Raw genomic sequence first — 23,516 nt, forward strand, 5'->3', positions numbered from 1 at the left:
AGCCATCCTCGCTTTGTTCCCATCCTCGCTGTGCCCCTTCTTCCAGTGGGCACTCTGGGAAGGCCGCCTGAGTGCCACGTGCTCTTCTCAGTGGTCCCTGAAGTCTCATGCCTCTGCTGACATGCTGGAGAGTCCCCAATACGTGAGGTACTCAGACCACCGACCAGACAGAACCTGACGCGCTTCCACCAGTCAAGGAGACTTCAAGGTCAAATGGGGCTTTGGTCCAGACAACGTCTCCCACACAAATGCTTCACATATGTTCTCTGGGCATATAAACAGGTGATGGAAGGATGGAGTAAATAGAATAATGGCAGGGCATTCGAGCTAGACTTTTAAATGCCTGAGACTGTTTTAAAGAGAGATCTGGACCTTCTTGAAGAAGCATACACCTCTATTCTGGACCTTCTTGAAGAAGCATACACCTCTATTCTGGACCTTCTTGAAGAAGCATACACCTCTATTCTGGACCTTCTTGAAGAAGCCTACACCTCTATTCTGATCTGTGCAGTTTGGTGACAACAGAAAAGATGGAAGACATCAATACAGAAAAAATATATATATTATTTATTTTTTGAGCCTAACCAAGCCAGCAAGAATGATGACGTTTGAAAGCCACACATCCCTGTGCACAGCCTCCAATAACAGGCACCAACATCGTCAGTAATGGATTCCAGCGTCCTGCTCTGCCCTGCAAAATTAATGCCTCACAAAAGAAGAAAAGAATGTTCAAAAAGCTCCCGGTTCATTTTGTTGCATTAAAAATAAATCATAAGACTCCTAGGTTTAGCATTCAGTCTGGGCTTCCTGAGCACTTAAAAATCCCAAGAAGCAAGGCTCTGTCGTGAAGGAAGCCAACGCAGACTAACTGGGTTTCCCTGGGAAAACCTTCCAAGCAGCTGTGGCACAGGCCCTCCGCACTGCCTTTGGACCTGGAAAGACCCCGGGCCAGGCAACCCGGCCCAGCACCCCCAGCTTACCCGCTTTACTGAGGATTGCAAGAGACAGGTTCTGTGACGCAGGTGGGAAGCACTTCTGGGATTTCACTGTACGCAGCGTGATGACTTTTCCAATAACAGTGTTACCAGGGACGTGTTATCTCTAGGGGATCTCCTCTGCTCTATTTAATTTCCCAATAAGTTTGTAGCCTTTACTGTTTCTGAGGGTAAAAGTTGCACGTGCTTGTTGGAGAAATTTAAGCACTCTAAAAGGCGTCAGCAGTAAAAATCACCAATAGTCTTGCCACCAAAAGATAAGCAGTGTCTGAACATCTCCTGGACTTTCATTTAGTCCATAAATACACACATGATTTTACCAAAATGGAATCTTGTCCCGTTCGCTGTTTGGCAACCTGGCTTAGCCAATCTGAATGGAGGTCACGTCTTTCCAAGTCCTGGGTCTGGTCACATTTTAGCGGTGGCAAGAGAAATCTTAATTTGCCACTCCGCATGTTTCTCTTTATCATCCCCTTATTTTGGCTGTTTGGCAAGTTTTCACTTTGGGTCATGAAAAAAGATGAATTCACAAAAAGATCACCAGGGAAAGAGGCTACAGATGGCCCTGCCCTACCGTGCACTTCCTGGCTCGGGTCTCAGCCTGGAAAACAGGTGCCCTGGATGGCATACACTCTGCTCTCTCCCCACTCTCTGTAGGAGCCTCCATCTCCCCCCTCAGTCGCCCTGGCTCATCAGTCAACTTCAGCAGAGAAAAATCGGGTCTCACTTAATTATTCATCATTCATTCTGCAGAAATATTTACCGAGTTCCTCCTGTGCACTGGCACTTTGTGAGATACCAGGGGATATCAGAGAAGGCGATGCGGTGAGGCGCTTTAGCTTCAAGTAACAGATCTCTAACTCGAACTGATCTCCACTTAAGTGAGAAAAGAAATTCCATCAAACTGGGAGGTCAGGAGAAGGACGAGCTCCCAGGGGCAGTCACGCAGTGGCTCAAAAATCTCATCAAGGTCTCAGGATCTTTTCATCTCTCAGGTTTATCCTGGCCACTGTCATTTCCAGTCTGATGGTTGCTCTTGGCTGGTATCAAGTTGGCCCCAGCAAGTGCCGGCACAACGAGACACCATCAGAGAGAAGAAGGATGGCGCTTTTTCTGTCTGTTTTGAGAGGAGGAGGAAGGGACAGAAAGGTCCCTGCACACTTTTCAACATAGGCCAGAATTGTCACCTACCTACCCTTAAACTAGAGGTTGGCAAGGGACACTGGATTCTCATGACAGCTGAGTCAGAATCTCAAGTGCAGAACACTAAGGAGCAAGACTCTGTCATTACCAGAAGGGGTTTTCCCTGAGGACTTCGGCGCTGGCCTGGCCTGTGGGATGAATAGGTGTTAGGGGTAGAGAGAGCACCTGTCCAGCATGCGCAACAGCATCGGACATCAAAAATTATAATCATTTGGGGAAATTCCATGTGTTCTCATTTGACTGAACCCTAGGGGTGGTGTTAGAGACCTGACTAGCGATAGAAGATTGAGCTGGAGGGGGACAAAGGGGCTAGATTTGAAGGACTTTATAAGCCATGATAAGAAATATGGGTTTTGCCAGATGCAGCTGTGCACACCTGTAATCCCAGCAACTTGGGAGGCTGAGGCAGGAGGATCACAAGCTCAAGGCCAGCCTCAGTAATTTAGTGAGGTCCTAAGCAACTTAGTGAGACCCTGTCTCAGAAAGAAATACAGGTTTTATCTTAAAGGAACAGTAGTAGCTCACTAGAATATTTGAAGCAGGGAATACATGAGATTGGATGATTTTGTTTAATCTCAACTAAATGGAATGGAGGGTGAGACCAGATTAGGGTCTCAGAAAACAAGGTCGTGCTGGTAATTCTAGAAGCAGAGATCCAGTGCTGGCTTTGTGGGAGAGTTGAGGAGAAGGAAAGGAGCTCAAAGTTATGATCCTGTTTTTTCCCAAGGTTCCATAACTCTAGAAATCTACATGAAAGGGATGATACATCTGGGAAAATCGGGATTTAAGAGGTGGCTCTCCAGAACCAATACAATCCATACAGAACAACTACCAGAGGACAGATCCTGTTCTTAATGTGTGTGGGATACGAGTTGGCTAGATAAATAAATGAATATCATATGTAAATGTCCATTAGCACAAGTTCTTGACTGAAATGAGGAACCCTAGTGATGTGCGTGTTGTACAAGGGGAGGAGTAGACGAGGTGTTTATGAGCCAGGCATCCAGCAGCTTCCTGTGGGTTAATAGGCTACGGTTTATTCATGTGCTTGAATCCCCTTGGTGAAGCTGCTAATAAGGATGAGTCAAGCTTCAGTGGTCATCTCCTCCGCTCCTCCTCTCCTCTCTCCCCCTCCCTCCTTCCCTCTCTTGTTTGTAGCTTATTGAGTGGCTGAGCACTCTACTCACCCGTGCATGGCAGAACTCTCCCACTTTGCATATTTTTCACGAGTGTTCTCTTTAAGCTTTAAAGTATGAGTCATCAGAATGAACCGTGCATTCTCCTCAGACCCGGGAGCTTTGCCATCTAAAATAGAAAGCTCTTAATGTGAGAGCAGTGGGTAAAACCAGAGCCGCGTCCTCTGGAGGCACCCCTGCCTGTGGTCTGCGTGTTCAAAGGACGGTCCTGCTGTCCATGACTTATCAGTACTTAAGCCTGGTCCACAGAGGAGCAGGGAGTGAGGGTGTTGCTTGATATCATTACCTCCCTCTGTTTCTAGGCATCCAGCTGTGTGTAGGAGGGGACTGTGGACATGGGCACTCCCATATGGGGTCCCTTCTGAGGAATGACTTCCTAACCTACTTGTGATTCTGGCAGATTAAAGGATTCCTAACATAATCTACCTGTGAACCCAGCAGACCCTGACGTTTTCAATCTGATTCCAGAATGTTTAATGCCACATACTTTTGAAGGCTTTGTCTTCCTTCCATGGGACACCGTGAGAACAGGCTACAAGTTGAGATGACACCTTCAGGATGGGAATGGCAGGACTGCCCTCAGGAGCCATGACCTTGATGCAGTGGGACATAGGCTGCATCACTGGACACCAGAGAGCTCCTGTCTTAGGCCAGTTAGTAACTATGATCTTAGACAACTCACTTCCCATTTTCTTTCATCTGCAAATTGAGTGAGTACTGCTTGCCTTGCAGTGTTGACCAGGGGAGAGTGTGAGAAAAGCTACTCCAGAGAGAGCCAGCCGAGCACGTGGTAGAAGCTCAGTGAATCACAGCTATCGCCGTGCTTGGACTCTTAGGTGCTCTGTCCTCATTTGCCCTGTAGAAGAGCAAAATCCCCCACTGCACTCTCCACATGAGCACTGCAATGCTCATCCCACTTTAGAGTGGGCCTTCCCAGCCCCCACCCCAGTACTTTGACATTGGGGGCCCAGTTATTCTTTGCTGTAAGGGGACTGATCTTTGCAGCAACCAGACTGTCCCTAGACGTGGTCAAATATCCCCTGGGGTGGGGTCGGGGTAGTCAAATCCTCCCTGGTGAAGGACCACTGCTCCAGACTGTGGAAGAACGTGCCCGGCTCTCAGGAAGTGTCCCACAAACGAGGCTGGGACATACCTAAAGTTGAGAAAAAAGCAAGACCCCCACATTTGTTTGCTAAGCCCCTAGATAGTAATACGTGAGAACAGGAGAAAAAAATCAAAGGTTTTTCAGCTGGAATAATCTCTCCAAGTTCAGCTCCAGATAAGAAGCAACATTTGGAAACAAGTAATGTCAACAGCGGGGGTCTTGTAGTCACTGCTGCCATAGCTGAAGGTGTCCTAGGAGTGATGATGGGGCCCCATTTTCCTTGGATAATCCATGAAAATCAGGTGTCGGGGGTTCAGCACTGAGTGCTTCCCCTGGGAGGAAGGGTCAGCTCATAGCTGGACCCAGCTGTGCAACAGCACGGGGCAACAGGGACCCATGCTTCACTGGTCAAATCTTAACCCACAGGAATGTTCTAGACTTCCTCTCCCTCTGCTAAAGTCTAATTGCCCTGTCTGCAGATCTGTGGGTAGTTCTGAAGAACATTTTAAGGTAGTTTTACTAATAGGAGCGTCCACTCCTTCAAGGCCCTGGAAACTCTACTTAACCACAAATTCCTTCCCCTGGGGTTTTATATGTTTGGTAAAAATAAAAAATCAACTCTGCTACGGAGTCTGGAAAGGCATGGGGGTGCGATTCTGCCACTGTGAGAACAGAGGTAGAAAAACATTATACAAGGTGTTTTTGATAATCTTGAAGAGAAAGGAAAGACACTGTGTGTGCACACTGCACCACACACACCTACACACACCTCACACCTACACATTCGCCCCCCACACCACACATATACACATCTATTTACAACTACACACTCCTACACACATGCACACACCTACCTACATACACCATACACCTACATACACTCCCTACACCACACACATACACCCACCCCCCACACCACACGCATACACACACCTATACACAACTACACACCCCCACACACATGCACACACCTACATACACCCCTGCACACACACCTACACATACACACACCTGCAGACCCACCTCCACACACCTGCACACACACATACCTACACAAACACACACCTACAGATACACCTACACACACACACACACACACACACACACCTGGATTTGGGGCCCTGGGACTAAAGGAAGAGGAAGCTCTCCTCCCCCTGGATGATGTTGCCCTTCAGCACCATTAGCAAGCAACAGCATCGCAGCAGGGAGCGATTAGTGATTATTTTCCAATAATACATGCGGGTGCTATAGCTGGAGATGATGGTGCTTCCATGCTGAGATCCGTGAGGTATAGATTTTGCATTTCAACACAAATTCAAAGTATGTGTTTTTTATGATTGATGAGGACATTGCAGCACGGCACCTTCATGATTTGCATTTTAAAAAAAGGCTCTGTGTATAAATCATTGGCATGGATTTCTCAATCAGAAGTCAAATGGTTCTCGTTGTAAAAGCTCTAAAATAGGCTCTTACTAAATACATTGTGGAAAATCAGGGATTAAGATGCCCTAACATGATTGTATATTCCCTTACTGTGCCCCAGATGGCTGTGTGTGTGTGTGTGTGTGTGTGTGTGCTGTTTTAACAAAGGAAATCTCCAGTCCTTATGGTACCATTACCGTCAAGTTAAGGGTTAGCCATTCTCTTTCCTAACATCTATTTTGTGCTTTGTTCAAAGCCAAGAATGACCTTTTAGGGAGTTTATTAACAAGATCTTTCAAGGAAAGGAAAAGTTCTCTTTTTGACCAGAGAAAACATAAATGATGTGGCTAAACTCAGCTTTAGCATATCCTATGTTTTTCCAGTGAGATGTTGAGTTCCAATAGGGGAGACTAATTTTTTTCTGGAGATCTCCTGCATGGAGACCCTAAACTTGAAAACTGCATTAAGACTTTTCATAAAGGAAGAAGGCAGTTTTCAGTACAAGGCAAAGGGCAGGAAAAAGGTACTGGAGATGGCAAAGTCAGAGATGCCATTACCTATGGAGGCTTTGAGAAAATGTTAATGCTGGACCTGGGTGATTGACAGTGCTGATCAACGTCAAGAACTTCCTGAGCGGACATTTCAGGGAGGTCTCTGGCTGGGTGAGAGATGGAGCTCTTTCTTTGCAGCAGCTCATGGGGGGTCAGAGCTGAGTAAGTCCAGGAGGAAGAACCTGGGCACCAACACAGGTGCCCGTGAGGAGGCTGGGCATGTTGCTGGAATGGACTTGAGAGCAGAAGCTGAGATGCTGGGAAGGAAGGAAGTCCACGATCCAGGGTTGGGCAGGGCGGGGGAGGATTGGGGAGTCTCCCTGTGAGAATGTGAAGCTCTGTGCCCCAGTCTCCAGAACTGCCCCTCACTCTGGGCAGGCTCCTTCCCTATTTTAATGATCTTGTATTCTGCAGACCTCCCTGCCTGTTCTGCCTGCATGGAGTCCCATCCAGCACTGAGCTGGCATCTGATCACCGAAGGCTGGGTACCAAGTACTTGCCTGCCACAGGCTCCAAAGTGATGTTGGAAGGACTAAGGTCGAGATGGAGTGGGGGCTCCGGGAGGTCCAGGAGAAGGGCCTGTCAAAGCCAAAGCCTCATGGTCAAGGGTGCAGTCTTCAAGGGTCCACCGCGGCCTCTTCCATCTCATGAGCAACTGCTATGTCTGATCCCCTCATAGAGCACGCAGGCTAGGGTGGGGGCCACTCGGGGTAGACAGCCCTCTGTAAAAGGCCTTTTCCTTTGCTACCACTGCACGGGATTTTAGTTTTTAACTTTGCCTCTGTGGCTCCAGAAACCCTGCCAGACGAATGGCTGCTTCATTTGGAGGCAGTGATTCATATCCCTGGCAGAATGCTCCTTGGTGACGGCGTCTCCTTCATCATGAAGGAGTAACAAAACATCTATAAAAGGGAGACAGCTTCAGATGAGTGGGTATGAAAGTTCCACACAGCATCAATGGTTGAGAGAATATGCATATATTAATTAAGAATTCCGACATATTTCTTTTATAAGGTCCCTTATGAAAGATAGACTATTTTGCACATTTATTTTGTGTTGGAAGTGACAGATGAAATTAATATGCTTCATAAATTGCCATCACAGAGGGTCAATTAACAAGTGAACTAACCTTGTGAAAGTCATTTTGAAAGACTAGTTATGTCTATAATATTCCCTGTCAAATTAGGTAAAAGTGGGAAAATTAGAAGGCTGTCAAATAAATAGCAGTCTAAGATTCCGAGTAATTGCATTTTGGATAAGGTAAATTAGTTTCTGTGATTGTTGGTTGAGAAACAGGAAATGAGTAGTGGAAATTCTACAGACTTTGGAACTCTGTGTATGTGTATATGTATGTGTGTACTTTAGTGAACATGCGTAAGGATGGGTATGTGCTTCTACCCAGGCACATGTGTGAAGGCAGGCAGTGGAAAAAGCACGTGTGGATTCCACAGGGAATCAGGACTGGTCCTATACCTCAGCCAAATCTCTTTCCCTGCCTCGGCTGGGGCAGGGCCCCTGCAGGTGCCTCACAGGTGCCTGGCCAGCACCCAACTCCCTTTGCTCACAAGGTCCTCCTTTGAGCTATTTCTGCCTCTCTCCTCTGGTCCTTAAAAATTGACCCTTGTGCATGGACAGAGGGCTGGGCAGGGCTTTGGCCTTGTACAGACCAACAGGTTGCTCCCAGCCCTGGAGCTGACATTCCCCTGGAGAAAACAGCATCCACCAAGCCCTTGAAGCTGAGACTCTTTCCCTGCAAGCTATTTGCTTCAGACTGTCAAAGGACCAGAGAAAGCAGCCCTCGTGACAGGTCACCCAGACCCTTGGAAGGCAGAAGGAGCCACAGCAGTCAGATCTCATGACTAGTCGCCACATCCACCTTACAGATGGTTCCAGGGAAACGGTACCACTCATACCAAGTGCCCAGACAGGAAGCTGTCCTCTGCCTGGGCAGATGCAGCCACAGCTCCTCTCCCGTCCCTAGTGTGAGGTCCCCACACACAGCCTCACTCCTCCCTCACCCCCTCTGATGTCTCTGTTCTGTTCTTCAGAACTCTGTCATGTCTGTGATGCAATTAGATCCTTGACTGGGTCTCAAGTTCCTGGTTGTCACATGAATCAGTAGAGCTTAAAATTCATCCCAAGTCTTGGTCACCTGTCCCCATTCCTCCAAGGCCTCTTGTGGGACTTGGAGCAAAGTCGACTTCCTTATCAGGACGCAGGCTCCTCGGGTGTGAAATGAGGTGCTTGGCAGCATGGAGACTCGTTAAAAAACAGAAATAAATACAAGTGGTTGGATTTGTGTGTATTCCAGAGCCCAGGGGCACATACACGTCAGAGAAAGCCCTTTGTGTCCCATCTTCTCCCTCCTTGGGTGACTTAGAGTAATCTATTAATCTCCTAGTAATTCCTGGGATTCCCAAAAGCACATGTGCCAAATCAGTGTGAATGTATGTGCACATGTATCCACACGGACATAACAAGAGAGTTCTATTTTTTTTTCATATGATTCCATTTCATGAGTCAGAAACTGAGTCTCAGGGAAGCAAGCTGTTTGTGGTCTTGCAGTCAGTAAGGTCTGGCCCCTGGGGCTGAACTCAATGGGTGTCACTCCAAGAGCAGAACTTTGGAGCACCCAGGGTGCTCTCTTCAGAGCCAGCTTCCTCAGGTTGGATAGACTCTGCACCCTCTCCTGATGCAGGAAGGATCCTTGCCTTATTGTTTCTCCTGTTGACAGATGCACTCATACCCTGTGTTCTTCTCACGTCCTGCTTTGGGAGGGTCAGTCCATGTCTCTCCCTGGTCTGTCCAGCGCAGCAGGCCAATGCAGTTGAGGAGGCTAAGTTCATGCCCATACACATGGGAAGCAGCTCAGAGCAGTGTTCTCAGGTGAGCTGCCCAGGGTTCTGTGTTGGAAGGACAGACATGAACTGACCAATGAAAGCATGAAGAGAATCACTGGATGAATGCTGGCCACAGTCTACAAATTTAAAATCCAACAGCTGGGTCTCAGAAAGAGCAGGAAGAGTTCCGTTCTGGGGACCCCAGCCAGGAACGGAGATTCTATTCAGGGACCTTTGCATCACGATTGCCATTGTCAGGAGAGTTTCTGACTGGCTGTGGTTGGATCCCGCCTCTCACAGTGTGATTGACAGACCCACCAAGACCACAGGAAATGGAGAGGTAGTGGTCCAAAGATAAGTAGGGTGCTGTTTCTCATAAAAAGGGGAAAGGGGTGCTAGAAAGTAGAGACTCATATCTCCTACATCAGGTAATAAAGCCAAATAAACCCCAAAGCTCAGTTCCTTCTGTCTGCTTCCAAACCTAAACTGCAAATCTGCATGCAAAATTTGGCAGCGTCAAGGTAGCAGCTTGTGGGTGTAGGAAAATCCAAGAGAGCTCAGCCTCGGAAAGTCTGCACCATAGCTGTTCCCATGGTCCTGGGGCACCGCACTGCGCACAGCCCACTGTAAAGCACAGGTTATCCCTATGCCCATCTCAGGGAGTCACAGGGAGGATCAGAGGCCAGGCAGCTTCTACAGGTGCTGGGGAGTCAGTTCTGCTATAGAAGAGATTGACGATGGGGTTCCACAGAAATCCCATGCATGTATTCATAGGTATGCAAACTGCTTTAAACACTGTGAAGAACTCCCCTGGGCCATTCACATTTTATAGGTGGCAACATAAAACAAATGACACCCCCACACACACTTTTAAATGGGATTCTTTGAATTCTGAGTAATGGGATTCTTTGAATTCTGGCAGATTTCACAGCTATTGATATTTTGACAGATGTGTTGGTGACTTGAGATCTTTGGGGGCAATTATCTTTAAAGTTGTGGATTTTGCAAATGTAGATATTGATATCCAACTCAGCCTTCTCTGTAGACCTCTTGACATATCAGAACTGTGCGTCACAAGCACATTGCCACTAAACTTTGAGCAGGACAGAGATCTAGCAACTGCCTTTTCAGTAAGTTTACTCCATGTTAACAACCCAAATCACTAAAAATAAAGAAATAAATAAAAAGAGTGAAACCACCATTTTTAGAAGTTCTTAGTCCAAAGTCAAAGGGGCCCTGGCTATGCAATACTTAAAGAAGGAATTTTGACATGGAGTATTGGATGGACCATGCCAATGGATGGCTCTCAAGGATCTTTACCAATAGAAGATGTTTGGAGTACTTTCCAATTTAAAATGCAAGTGTCTTGGAAGGACATAACTTATAATGAGTTACAATTGATTTATTTTCCATTATTTTAGTTGATGTCATTAGACAATAGCATCTGGAATTTGCTAAGGAAGAGCAGTTGCCTGAAATATGTGCTGTTTTGAATAAACTGATCCTGACTTAATGGGCTTTTATAAGGTTTTACGCATGGCTTACTACCCACACGCCATTGCTAAGGTAAACTACTTAAAACTATGGTGCAATGTGATGTTTCTCAGTTCATTTGTCTGTTCCATTAATGATGGAATGTATTTTCCAGCACACAAATCCTATTTATGATCAAGACATTGTTGTTCTGTAGATCAACTTAAACTCTATGCCATGTAATTTACCTGCTGTCAAATCTCATTTGAAGAGCTGTTGTCTGGCGTAGCCCTAATCAAAAATATGCCCAAGTGTAATGAGCTATGCATGTTGTGTCTAGTATTATTCATTTTTAATAAACTTTTTGTTCACCCCCACCACCCTGTGGGAAACTGACAATCTATAATATTTTCTGTATTATTATTCTTCTTTTTTAACCAATTATCTTCCCAACTGGGGAAATATTTCACAAAAAAATGTGTGGGTTTTTTTTTTTTTTTGTACCTGTTCTTTCAAGCGTTGTAATGAGTAACTGCTGATTAGATAAATGTACAGGAAAAATGCCAAAGTGATTCGAAATTAAAAGCAAGACTGATAATGACACAAGTAATTTCCTAAACAAAGATGGCTTAGATAATGTACAATTAGATCAGATGACCTCCAGGACAGAGACCTCTCAGTTTGGGGAGCCTGGCTGATTGGTCAGGTATGATCGATATGCCCCATAATGGGCAGAATATCCCTGAGATTGCCTGTCCATACGTTCAGTTGTCCAGTTTATCAAGGCCACTCCCATATGGTCAAATCACAGCTTCCTATAAATGGGTAGATAACACTGTGAACTGCCTTCACCTTCCAGGAGCCCTATTCTGATAATCATGTCCAATGGATGCCCCCTACCCCTTGGGACGGGCAGGAAATCCACGCCTAAATCACTAGGGTATGGTTTATTTTATGCCCATTTAGTTTCCACACAAGCCAACTTTCACTTGGAAAAATGGAGAGGAACTGTTTACATAGCCCAGAAGCGAGTGACTGTTCCCTCTCTGCTCGACAAGCAGCTGCCCTCAGCAAGGCGATAGGCAGTCTGATGAGAGCTGTCACAGCCACATGTGGTTCCAGCCCTGGAAGAGAGGGCAAGCTCTTCTCACCTGCTCCCTGTGAAGATGGCCTGGAACCTCCCTGGGGCTCAGCAGGAGGTCAGCCACCAAGCCACAAGGGTCAGAAATGGGTGCTGGATTACAGAGAGGACAGTACTACTGTACGTTAGGCCACTTTACCCATGTCAAGGGGACATCTTGCTGCTTTCTTCTTCTCACATGCTGACTTTACACTCCAAGCTCCGCATGAGGCACAGCCTCATTCTCGGAGCTTTGGCTGGCCGTCCTGCCATGGGTTTGGCTCTTGGCTCTTACAACACGTTCTTCTTTAGCTAATGGTTCCTGGGAGTTCTTTGGCAGCTGCCACCTTGTCCTCTACTCCAGCTACTACAAGTCATCCTCGAAGGACCTGGGAACTGGGCAGAATGAAGTCTAAACCCCAGTTCCATGCTCTGTGACTTTGGCAAGGTGCTCACACACAACCACAAAGTGGCTCTGTGCTGACATGACCAAGGTCGGAGAGGAACCCTGAGCTAAGAACCCGGATGCGGGCCCAGGAGAAGAGTCACCTTTCTGTGAGTGAGGCTTGTGTCACCGTGATCGCGACTCATGTAAACTCACAAATGGAAGCCCCCATTCGGCAGGCATGGCATCTCACCAGCACTTGGAGCCCAAGGCAGACCCTGAGTCTCCCTGGCCAGGCGAGGTTCATGGTGCTGAGAATTCTACTGCACATGGAGCTCGGTGATCTGAAGGTGAACTGGCTCCCCTCAGCTCTGGCTTGTGCAGAAGCAAATACCAAACAATCGTGCAGAAACTTGGAGCTAATCGTGGGTGTGTGCCACCTCGCCTTCCACTCTTCTGCATGTGACAATCATTTCCTGTGAAATCACTGCCACCTCCCCTTGAGCAACGAGGTGGCGGTAGGTGCCATTCAGCTCAGTCATTCTTCATGGGATCAATGGACGCACGCTTCATCGTCAAGGCATGCTGTATATGGAAGATGTTCTTTTAGGGAAAATGAAAGAATCACCAAATATGTTGCAAATTCTAGGTTTAAAAAAGAAAAAAAATGTAAGATAGAAAACTCATCCTGAGCGTATCCTCCCCACGAGGGGTTCTGCGTGTTTGCTTCCACATGGCCTTGCAGCCCAGGCTCTGGGAGAACTTCTAGAGCCTGGTGACTGGCGAGTCTTCTAGGTTACCCTCTGTGGTGTCTAAACTTCTGCTGGCTATGACAGATGAATGTCCCTGCAGCCCATTTGCTCGCGAAGCCATCCGCTCACGAGAACTACACCAGGGCTTTAGCGGCACAGAGCAAAGCAGATACAAAACAGCCCTTGCCCCATGGAGAGGTTAAATCTGGGAGCCGTGTATCAAAACACATGGACACAACTACTGACCCTTGTCATTGGCCGGCTGCCCAAGTCTAGATTCAAAGATATCACGTCTCTCCAGGCTCCGGATTTCAGCATCGCAAACCGGGAGAAGGAGGCAGCACAGAAGACAGCTGATGCCACTACCCAGGGCTGGAAGAAAGGGCCCGGCCGGGGGGTGCCAGCTGCTGGAGCAGGGTGGTGCAACACGGGGTAGTGGGATGCAGACCGGATGTCCCAAAGTAAGGTCCATGGAGCACAGAGCGAGGGCTGCTGGGAAGGGTGTAGGGGGACAACCCAGCAGGAGGTAGGTTACCCCACCTGATGACGTCCACAGTGCCAGCAGCTAGTGCCTCCAGGGTGCTCAGACCCTCTGCAGGGTACTCTGCCCTGTTCCAGTTTGTCCTCCAATGGCTACAATATCAGGGTTATTTTGCCACCGAAGGAATAAGCTCACCCGCCACACAGCTCCCACTCACAGATGAGGGAACTGAGGCCTGGACTGTCGGTCACTCAGGGTCACTTGGCTAGTAAACAGGGCTGGACTGGAAACCAAGTTCGCTCTCAGGTCCTCCCCAGATGGTCTGCTGCTTCTGTTTGGATTCGGTTAGTGGAGTTTACCTGGAGGTGGGAGCAGCCAGCCTCAGTTTTCTCTCTGAGAAGTGGGGGTAACAACGAGACCATCCTGGGGTAACAATGAAAATGGGAAAGCTAAGTACTGGGGACAGCATAGCCCCTAACACCTGCTGAGTGTGTGACAGCCTCCCGCTGCTGCTGGGGAAGAGGCACATGCAGGGCTTGTTTGGGGGCGGGGTGGGGGCTCTTTCTGTGTTTTCCTGGGTCTGTGTTACCTGGGAAAGTGACCTGCCTCCTTTGGTAAAGATCAAATCACTCCATTTCCTATATCTTTTTGGTGCACTCTCACATTTGGAAGCTGCCTGGCCTCCAGAGGTCCATGAGAAGTCGTTACTACTGTCAGAATTGCGTTCCTATGTCCACTTTTTAAGAGCAGTAAGCAGGGACTTTGCCCAGTGCCTGGACAGTTGTAATCTTGGGAGGCTTGACCTGAGTGAATGGTCCCACGAGGAGCCATGTGATTCTGTCTGCCCAACACCAGCTGCTGCCTCCTTCCGTGGCATGAACTTGGCCTCTAGCACACCCTGATGGGAGTCTCCATGCAGCACCCTGATGCCTGCACACAGCGGCTCCTTGGTGTCAGTGAGCCCCTGACACACCCTCCTTGGTGGCCTGTTGGAAATCAAAGGTGTTTTGCTTGGTGAGCGCCAGTATCATCCTTCCAACCTCGGGAATGTCTGCGAGGGCAAGTGGCCAGGGCCTGCCTCTTTGCCTGCAGCAGTTTTCTCTCTGTCCAGAGGGCGGTGCCATCTTCCCCTTGAAGTCGCTGCTGGGCACACTTGGTCCAACCCTCTGCTGGTTCCTAAAAATCAGAGCTGGGTTAAGATCTTGATGCGGACTCAAAAGAGCGACTAGAAATAAAAAAACACGGGTGAAAAAATATCCAGTCATTATTCATTGAGATACATGTGAAAACACATTGGGTATATGCACAGGCATTTCACGTAAAACAAAAAAAAAAGTGCCAAGTGATACTGAGGCGTGGACGGAAGGATGGACGGGTTCTCTGGGCAGACCTCTTACATGGCTGCTTCCTGTCTGACTCAACTGACGATAATTGAGAGGACAGTTTTACAGTGCTGTTCAGGTTTAGGGTGGAACCTGATGTTCTCTTTAAACTCTTGGCAGGTCTGGGTATTAAGGGTAGGTGTCTGGGGTCCTCTTTGACAGGCCCTCCCTTGGCCCAGTCCCCAGGGTTGCACTGCCTGGCAGAGGCACCATTCAGCCCCACTGAGACCTGGGGACCAGAAGTCCTCCAAGCCAGGGTGAGCCTCCCGGGAGCTCATTCCTCTAGTCCTGGCACGAGAAACCTTTTTGTTGTGGTTGTTCCTGGGCATGGGAAATACAGAATTAATTGAATATCATAGTCTAATAAATCAAACTTCACAATTTACTACTTGGGGAGATAAATATAAAATATCGAAATCATCAATATTTTTCATTTAGAACAAGGAGAATAAGATTTAAATTACGAAACAAAACTGGTGATAAAGGAGTGGAGCAGGTCTCGTAAAATATCTCGTCACACAGGCAGAGCTGTGACAGGAACGGGGGAAGCCAAGAGTCATGGAGAAGAGCTGGGAGTGTAAGGTCACGGGGGCTCTCCGTCAGCTTTGAGTCGGGTCAGGGCTAAGCTTGAGTGAGTGACCACTGCCTCCAGCTCTTCACTGCCCATTCCAAACCTGCAAGGCCCCAAGAAAATGGACGGTGAGTGCCACCCTCCCGCGGCAGAGGCATGGTGGGCACTCGGCTTTGTCAGCTGGTGATTCCACTGCACATGGCGTAGCTGGTCACGGCGGGCTGCACTTTGGTGGTTGTCATGGTTTGGATGTGAGGTGTCCCCCAAAGCTCCTGTGCTAATGTAGGAGTGTTCAGAGGTGAAATTATTGGATTTTGGGGCTACAATTTAATAAGTGCCTCCTAGTTTAAAAGGACTGACTGCTTGATAACTGTGGCAAGGTGGAACATGGCTGGAGAAGGTGGTCACTGGGGCCTGCCCTGGACAGGCACATCCTCCCGTGGCCCCCTCTCTGCTCCTTGCTTCCTGGCCCCAGCGAGTGGAGCAGCCCTCCTCCACCCACCACGCCTTCCCCCTGGACTGAACCTCTGTTACGTAAGGAGTCAAAACAAACTTTTCCTCTTCTACGTTGTTCTTAGCTCACAGAGACAAATAGCCAACCAAAACACTGTCTCCTACTGTGTTCTTTTAAGAACCAGTTCAGAACTTCTTTTCCAAGACCCATCCAGGGGAAAGTTTAGACTGGGGGGACCTCCGGCCTTTGCTGGACAGTGCAAGGCTGAGTATGGCCTGAAGCTGTGTCTGACTTAGAACTAAGACTAGTTAGGTTAGAAGTAAGACGACTGGGTCAAAACCAATGGCATAATGCCCAAGGACCTGGGTTCAATCCCCAGCACCATGCAAAAGACAGACAGAAAAAAAATTAGACAATATTCTAAAAATGCTGTTATCACCTATGATTTTTTTGTTGTTCACCACAATTAAAACAAATAAGAAAAAAAACACTATTTCTACAAGAACTGACTTTTTCCTGATAAAACATTCTGAAGATGATTTTTTTTCCAGATCATCAGTGCTGCAAATCAAAAAAGCAAAAAATCCATGTGCCTTTGAGGCTGCCTTGTCATTAGTTCCAGTTGCAGATTAGAGGGTGCAGCCCGAGGGCGGGGGATGACAATAAGAACACATCCCGGCCAGGCGCGCAATCAGCCCCAAATTGGAGCCCATTAGATCTCTGGCTTGGATTATAAAAGTTGGGAATTATTGAACTGAATTTAGGGATGCAAGGGCTTAGGACCTGCTATGGAATAAATATGAGAGGGGGGAAAAATTATCCCAAGGCCAGCCATTTTCTTAGTTTGAATTTGAAGTTTTTACAAAGTACAGTTTCTACACTAGAAAGATATCTAAAGACGTCTGAAGAAAGCCGGAGCTATGTGATGTTACCAGGCGGTGCTGTAATGGGAACTGAAGGTTAATGAAACATTTCGTGGAGTTCGCTGACAAAGTCCGTGGAATACAAATAAAGGAGATTGAGATGAAGGGTCTCTGCTGATATCTCACCTTATCCTTTTGAAAACTAGTTTGTGCTCAGACTGAGCTTGCAAAAATAGGCATTCATCCCCTGTGAAGCAATTGTTCAGTATTAATATGCTAATTCAGGTCAGGTCACCTGGAATTACCTTTCTAAAGTTTGACTTTCTCCTACACCACTCCCTTTGCAGAGTCCAGACAGAAAGCTCTTGGCAATGCGTAATTTAACAGAATTAATTAGAAGCACAGCAAATTGAACAACTTGCAAGCATGTCACACACCAGTCATTGGTGCAGGGATTATTTAAATTGGTGTTGACTCTATGTTAACTGCTACACTGTTATCTTCCTTCCAAAATCCTAAGATACCAGAGACAGTGGGGACGGGTATAGGGGAAGACAAGGGCGATGCCTTTCCCCATCCATGGTAAAGGGTCATGGCCACACCTTGTTAAAAAAATATATGAGTTACCAGCAGAAAAGTAGCCAGTTTATCTGATCATAGTTTTATGTTACATGATCACCTTCAAATTGAAGAACCAAAGACCTAGGGTGGACCACCCTTTTATATGCTTAGGCTCGATGAGGCACAGACCACTGTATAGAATACAATTGCCATTGCAGACGGACAGGTTGCAGGCAGGCCAAAGAAAGTGTCCAGAGATGCACGGGAGACCTGTGATTTATTGAGAAAGCTGACAATATGCCAGAGACTGCCCCGGGAAGAGTGCCATGGTGACACTGATAGGCAGCACCCCTGACCCTCATGGTACCTCCTCCCCCTCATGCACAGTGTTCTGTTCAGGGGTGGCTGGCTGGACGAGTGATGCAGACCCTTTCCACAGTGCCCTCGGTTCTGTGCCCAGGGTTTTATAGGTCAGGCTGCAGGAGCAGGGACACCATCAGCATCAGCTCCCGAAGTTTGCTTGTCTGAGCAGCTGTCCTGGTGCACGTGTAAGAAAGTAGCTTTCTATAGGTATCACCAGTTCCCAGGGTGGGTGAGAGGAGCCTGTGTCCCCCTAGACAGTGTGCATCTGGACTTTCCTGCCCGGGCCTGCTCTCGTTGTTCCCTTGACTTGGCTAGAATCAGGGAAGGGAAAGGAGGCATTCAGGAACACGATCTTACTGCCCCCTTTTATCTAGGGACTGGACAGTGGGGAAACCCCACAGAACCCGTCTGCTCAGACGTATTTTGTCCTCTGCAGCATGCCTCCCTTCTGGGTCTGGGGCAGGACCATTTCTCGATTGGGTCAATCAAGCAGGACAAGTCAGAGAATTTATTTTTGGTCAGCTGTTACACAGAAAGGTGCAGGGAGGTCACAGCAATGGTTTTAGTCTTCCTGATTGACTTTGGGGAAAGGGGGCTCTCATTCTACGACCCCCTAGGGGAAGAGGAATTCTTATGGCTTGCCTCAGGGAAGAAGAGGAGCAAGAGGACAGGAGAAGCTCAGAGAGACTTGGCTTCTGGGGCTGCCACTGTGGGATTTCCTTCTGTGCGCCTCAACTCAACTTTTGCATCTCTTGAGCAAAACCTTGGAAAGGTCCTAGCTCTCAGGTGTGAAGGGTGGTGAAGATCAGTGGGACCTGTTGGTTGCATGTATTATGAGCCTGAAGCTCGTGTTTTGGGGACTAGCACAGGGGTGAGAAAGCAAAGAGCTTTAGCATAGAGACGGAAGGAAGCTCTACCCTGCCTTGTTCTTGGGAGAGACGGGAGCTCCTGGGGACCAGGGAAGGAGAGCGCTGTCTAACGGGAAATGTCACCATCTTAGCAGGTTGCTTCCACACTGGAGTCACAGCCACCACCAGGCACTCGTACCTACTGATTTTTTTTTATTTTTTCTGAAAAATCTTAAATCTTATGAAATGCATCTGTTTCAAGATGTTGGTAAACAAGTTTCTAAGCATCGTAAGAACCACATGTGAATGTCTCAGTGTCAGATTCAGCCAGGGGGTTATCAGAAGGTGGGAGGCTGGCTTGGAGACCAAGGCTGAGGCGCACAGAGAAAAGGAGCCGGGGTCTCATGCTCCTGGCAATCAGACCAAGGGGTCCAGCAGGAATGGCTGCAGGCTGGAAACTCACTTAGTGAAAAAATAACTGGCCCAATAAGAGGGAAGGGCTGTGGCAAGTGAGCCCAGAGCTCTTGAAAGACTTGGGAGCAGCTGAGGAGAAAGACCAAGGTCCCCAACCACAGAGGCATCCTGTGGATGGGAGTAGAGCCCTGGACACTGTGGCCAGGGTCTCCCCAGGGCAGCGCCTATCCCTCTCAGAAATGGGAATGGTGTGTGAAGTTGCGGGGTACAGCTGTGCAGCCACGGTGTGGCCCTGGCCTCCTGGTTGGCAGCTGGCAAGATTTTAAATGCACCAGTCACTTCGTATTTCTCAACAGACAGAACCCCACAAATCCCGGGGTTCATCATCAGAGTTGTGCATTGATTGATTTCACTTGTTTACTCAACCAGCAAATATCCAGCCATCAGAACACACTAGACTTGGAAGGGACAGGCAGGGATTGCAAAACCAGTCCTCACACTCAAATAATTCCATCCAGCGGGCCACACAGCAGTACAGGCTTGAAAACATGTCCTAGGAGGTGCCACAGGGGTCTCTGCAGCGAGGGGCACCCAGAGGAGGGATTAGCTGTGGAAGCCCACCTTGCCCTGCTTTGGCCAACATATTCATTTTTAAAACTTCCTCCAGGCTGTGGCTCTATGGCCTTATAACGTCAGGACTCTCCTTCCTTCCAAGTGCCTACGGTCTTTAATTACTGGCATTCAAAACAATGATTGTGAGCCAGTGCCTTAGGGCTAGACCCCCCTCCTGACTTTGCAGACAAGGGTCACAGCTGGTATCAAGTGTGGGTAGACTGCCTTACACTGAAAAGCACTATTTATGTCTTTTTTATATAAAATGGTCCCCACATAGGACTCAGTCAGACGTGACTTCTGCCATTCTGTGGATGAGAGAATGAGAGGTGAAGGTCAGGGCAAGGTCACAAGACCAGCTACCGCTCTGGCAGATTTGGAATTAGAACCAAGACCACCTCTGTTCAGACTCTGGTTCAACAACTAAAAAGAAAGGTTAAGCAGAACATGCCAATCTCCACGTGTTTGGTAAACAGGGGCTTTACTCCCCGTCCGTTGTCCCACAGGAACAGTGCCTCCAAGGTGCAAGCCAGCGCCCTCCCTGCCACACCCCACAGCAGGTCCTGCGCCCCCGTCCATCCTCCTCTGGGCCACTTGAGTCCACTCTGGAGTGTGAGTCTGGGACAGTTGCACCCCCACCGTCTCCCTCGCCCTCCTGACCCAGAAGAGGCTGCTCTCAGAGCCTTGCTGAGGTGTGACCCCGGCACACACTGGGCACCATGCCGCGGCTTCCAGTCCACTCCCAGAGTTGCACAAGCACCTCACAGTCTCCTCGGAGAAGCGCCGTCTCCACCCAGTCACCTTCCCCACCTCTGAGCAACCTCTGCTCTGCTTTTTGCCTATAGATTTGCCAATTCTTAACACCTCCAACACGTGGAACCACACGACATGTGGCCCTTTTCACTGGCTCCTGTCACTGAGCTCACCCGTGTTACAGAGTATATCCATACTTCACTCTTCTTCAGGGGTGAATGACATTCCGTGGTCTGGACAGACCATATTTTGTGTATCCATTCATCTGTGGGTGGGCTATTGGGTGCCCACCTTTGGGCTTTTCTTAATAATGCTGCTCTAAAATTCTTTACAAGTTTTGATATGTTTTTATTTCTCTTGGATGATGTATCTAAGAAGAAACATAATTGGTAGGTGCTGCGACTCTCTGTTGGACTATTTTCCAAAGTGGCTCCATAAATTTTTAAAATCTATTTATTTATTTTAAATTGGTATATATGACAGCAGAGTGCCATGACAGCATTTTAATGGTGTCACATTGCCCTTAAGAGAGAAGCCAAGATGCCTTGCCTTGTGTGCAGGGCCTCCTGCCCCGGCCACAGGGTCCTCTCCTCTCTTTGCCCCTTCTGCTCTGTGCCTCGGGGCTTGGTGTGTGGTCAAAGGTTCAGGCACTTATCCAGGCTCCTCCCCCTCTTTCCTGTTGGCTTCCATCAGAGAGAGCTTCTCCAAACAGCTGCCCACCCACGACCTACACGGGGTTCATCCCATTCTTCCATATTTGATAATTACTCGAGTGATTCCTTCTTAATCCCACTAAATGGTGGCTCCCTGGGAGCTTCATAAATCTTCAAACTTTCTTAGTTATTAGGAGCCATGTGTCTAGCACAGACTCGAAGGACAGTGGGGACACATACATAGTATTGAACGAGGAAAGGATAATCTTAAGAGAGAGAGTGGCTGGATTAGGTGGACACCTCAGGTTGGCCAGCTGGGTCCGGAACCTTGTCAAGATTCATTCTCTCCCCGACACTTTCACAGCCTCCTCCTTTTGCACTAAATGACCTAGAATTGGAGAACTTCTTCTCCACGGGGACAGATAGTAAGTATTTAAGTTCTCTCAGCCACGCAGAGTCTTTTGTAAGGTCTCAAGCAGCCACAGATGGCAGACAAGGACTGAGAGAAGCTGGGTTCCAGGACCTCACCTACAAAAGCAGCAGCAAGCTGCCTTCAGCCCAGGGCTCTAATCTACCGGACTTTTTTTATGACATTCTGGTTACTTTACCTCTCACGTTCCTATTTCTGTCCTCAGAAGCCCTCCACCCCTTGTTCTCCTAGAAGACGCTTCTAAACCTCAGTTTAACCAGCGCAGGATCCAACAGGCTCTGTATAGTCAGTGAATCACGCACATTCTCATGTGGCCACGTCTTCAATCACGTCCAAACAACCCCACGAATCTGCTCACTGCCCCTCGAGTACAGACTCGCCCGAGGATTGACGTCCACAAGCCCCCTTCTTTTATACCAAACATGTGAACTACTCCTTAAATATTCTCTGAAAGAAAATGGAAGTTGACATGTGCAAACTGAATTCTCTACAAAATGCAGACAGTGATGGAATTTTTAAAAGAGTTTGAAATAGAGGGGAGGAAAAGAAACTCAAAGGACAGGAACGGCAGGCTCAGTGCTGGAGACACACCCAGCTCAGGGTCTGGTGTCTGCCCGGCCATTCTCTCCAGAAGAGGAAGTTCTTTATTCTTCCTAACTAGAATTTTCAGCAGACAACAAAAACAAACTTTATTTTTCATTCTGACAACTCTTTAGTCCCCCTGCCTCCCCCAAGATGCCCACACTTCTTTTCTCCCCACACTAACTCCTTCCCCACGTGGGGCAGATTCTGACAGGTGCATAAGACGGGGACCAGAGACCAGGTAACCTCTTTCCCATACAGTAGAGGTTCAGCACCATGGACAGTGCCGTGTGGTGGGTTTGTTCTTTCTGGTGCCTTTGAATAAGAGCATTAGGCTGAACTATTCCTTTTCAGTGACCTACAAAGATGGCCCCATCTTATAATTCAATCTAACAACACTCAGAAGAGAAGGAAGAGTTCGACTAGATTTTAGTTTAATGGCCCCTCACCTGTTCACATCAGACGCCTGCTTACGAGGCCGTCACTGGATAATCTAGGTGATGGGCAGGTCTATAATCCCGCTTTTCTCCTCATGGCCTGGAGACATGCAGCTGTCTTGATCACAAGATGGGCGACATTAGCATCTTAATCCTGAGCTGGCCAGGACCCTTGAGGAAGCTGAGTGGCACATGGCAGGGGACGTCCTGACAGTCTGTAAGAAAATCCAGCACAGGGGGATCATGAGTGGACTAGCTGAGCTCCTCAGCACTGAATCTGCACTCCAATCTGGTTGCAGATATTTGGCCAAAAGAAGACAGGGCAGTCTGGGTTAAAACCCAGAAGAATCTAACAAGGCAGCCTCTCATGTCCCAGTCATGTCTGCTGCTCAAGGCACTTTTTATGCACAAATGAAAAATCAGAGAAGAGATGCTGAGTTAGGATTCTAGGAATGGGGGAGAAGGATTTATGTAAGAAAGATGAGTCTATTCCTGTAACTTGTATTGCCTCATTTATAAAAGGCAGGGACAGATGGGATCACTTTGGTGAGCTAGAATGTGTATGAAGTTCCACTTGCTTTATTTCCCTTCATTTAAATATGCTTATTAGTAATATGGGTGTCAGAAGAAAATCATGTGCTATCCGTCATTGCCAAACAAGGAACAATACCATGTAAAATATGTGTGCATGCTTGTGACAGTTATAGCAACTTCACTGAACTTGGTTTTGAAATAGGCAGAATAGCTAGCTGAGTTCCTAATGCATTGCTTTGGGCTGGGTTCACCTTCGGGGAATTCTCCAAAGACAGGTGTCATTTATTTCTTGTCTATTGATCTGTTATCTAGAGGGGGGGAAAAGAGACTCCCTGATAAACTCATTCATTGTTTGTTTGTTATATTTCTTGAAAATCCATATGGAAGACACTGTTCTGGTGTTTTGTGGGAATAAGACAAATTCTTGTCTTCGAAGGCTTGCATTCTAGTGGAGGTGTCAGACAAAGAAATAGCTACAAAATAGCCCTGTAGCAACATGGTTAGATACCTCGAGAGTGGACTCCCACAGTGTCTGT

The 23,516-nt window shown here is 47.8% G+C and overlaps 1 protein-coding gene across 1 annotated transcript in view; it reads left to right on the forward strand.

Moving 5' to 3' along the window:
- Cdh13 (cadherin 13) overlaps positions 1–23,516 on the forward strand; it is an 873,075-nt gene that overhangs the window by 534,675 nt on the left and 314,884 nt on the right. The window lies entirely within an intron of this gene.

The sequence above is a fragment of the Marmota flaviventris genome, chromosome 18, assembly GCF_047511675.1.
Source record: "Marmota flaviventris isolate mMarFla1 chromosome 18, mMarFla1.hap1, whole genome shotgun sequence".
NCBI classification, from domain to species: Eukaryota; Metazoa; Chordata; class Mammalia; order Rodentia; family Sciuridae; genus Marmota; species Marmota flaviventris.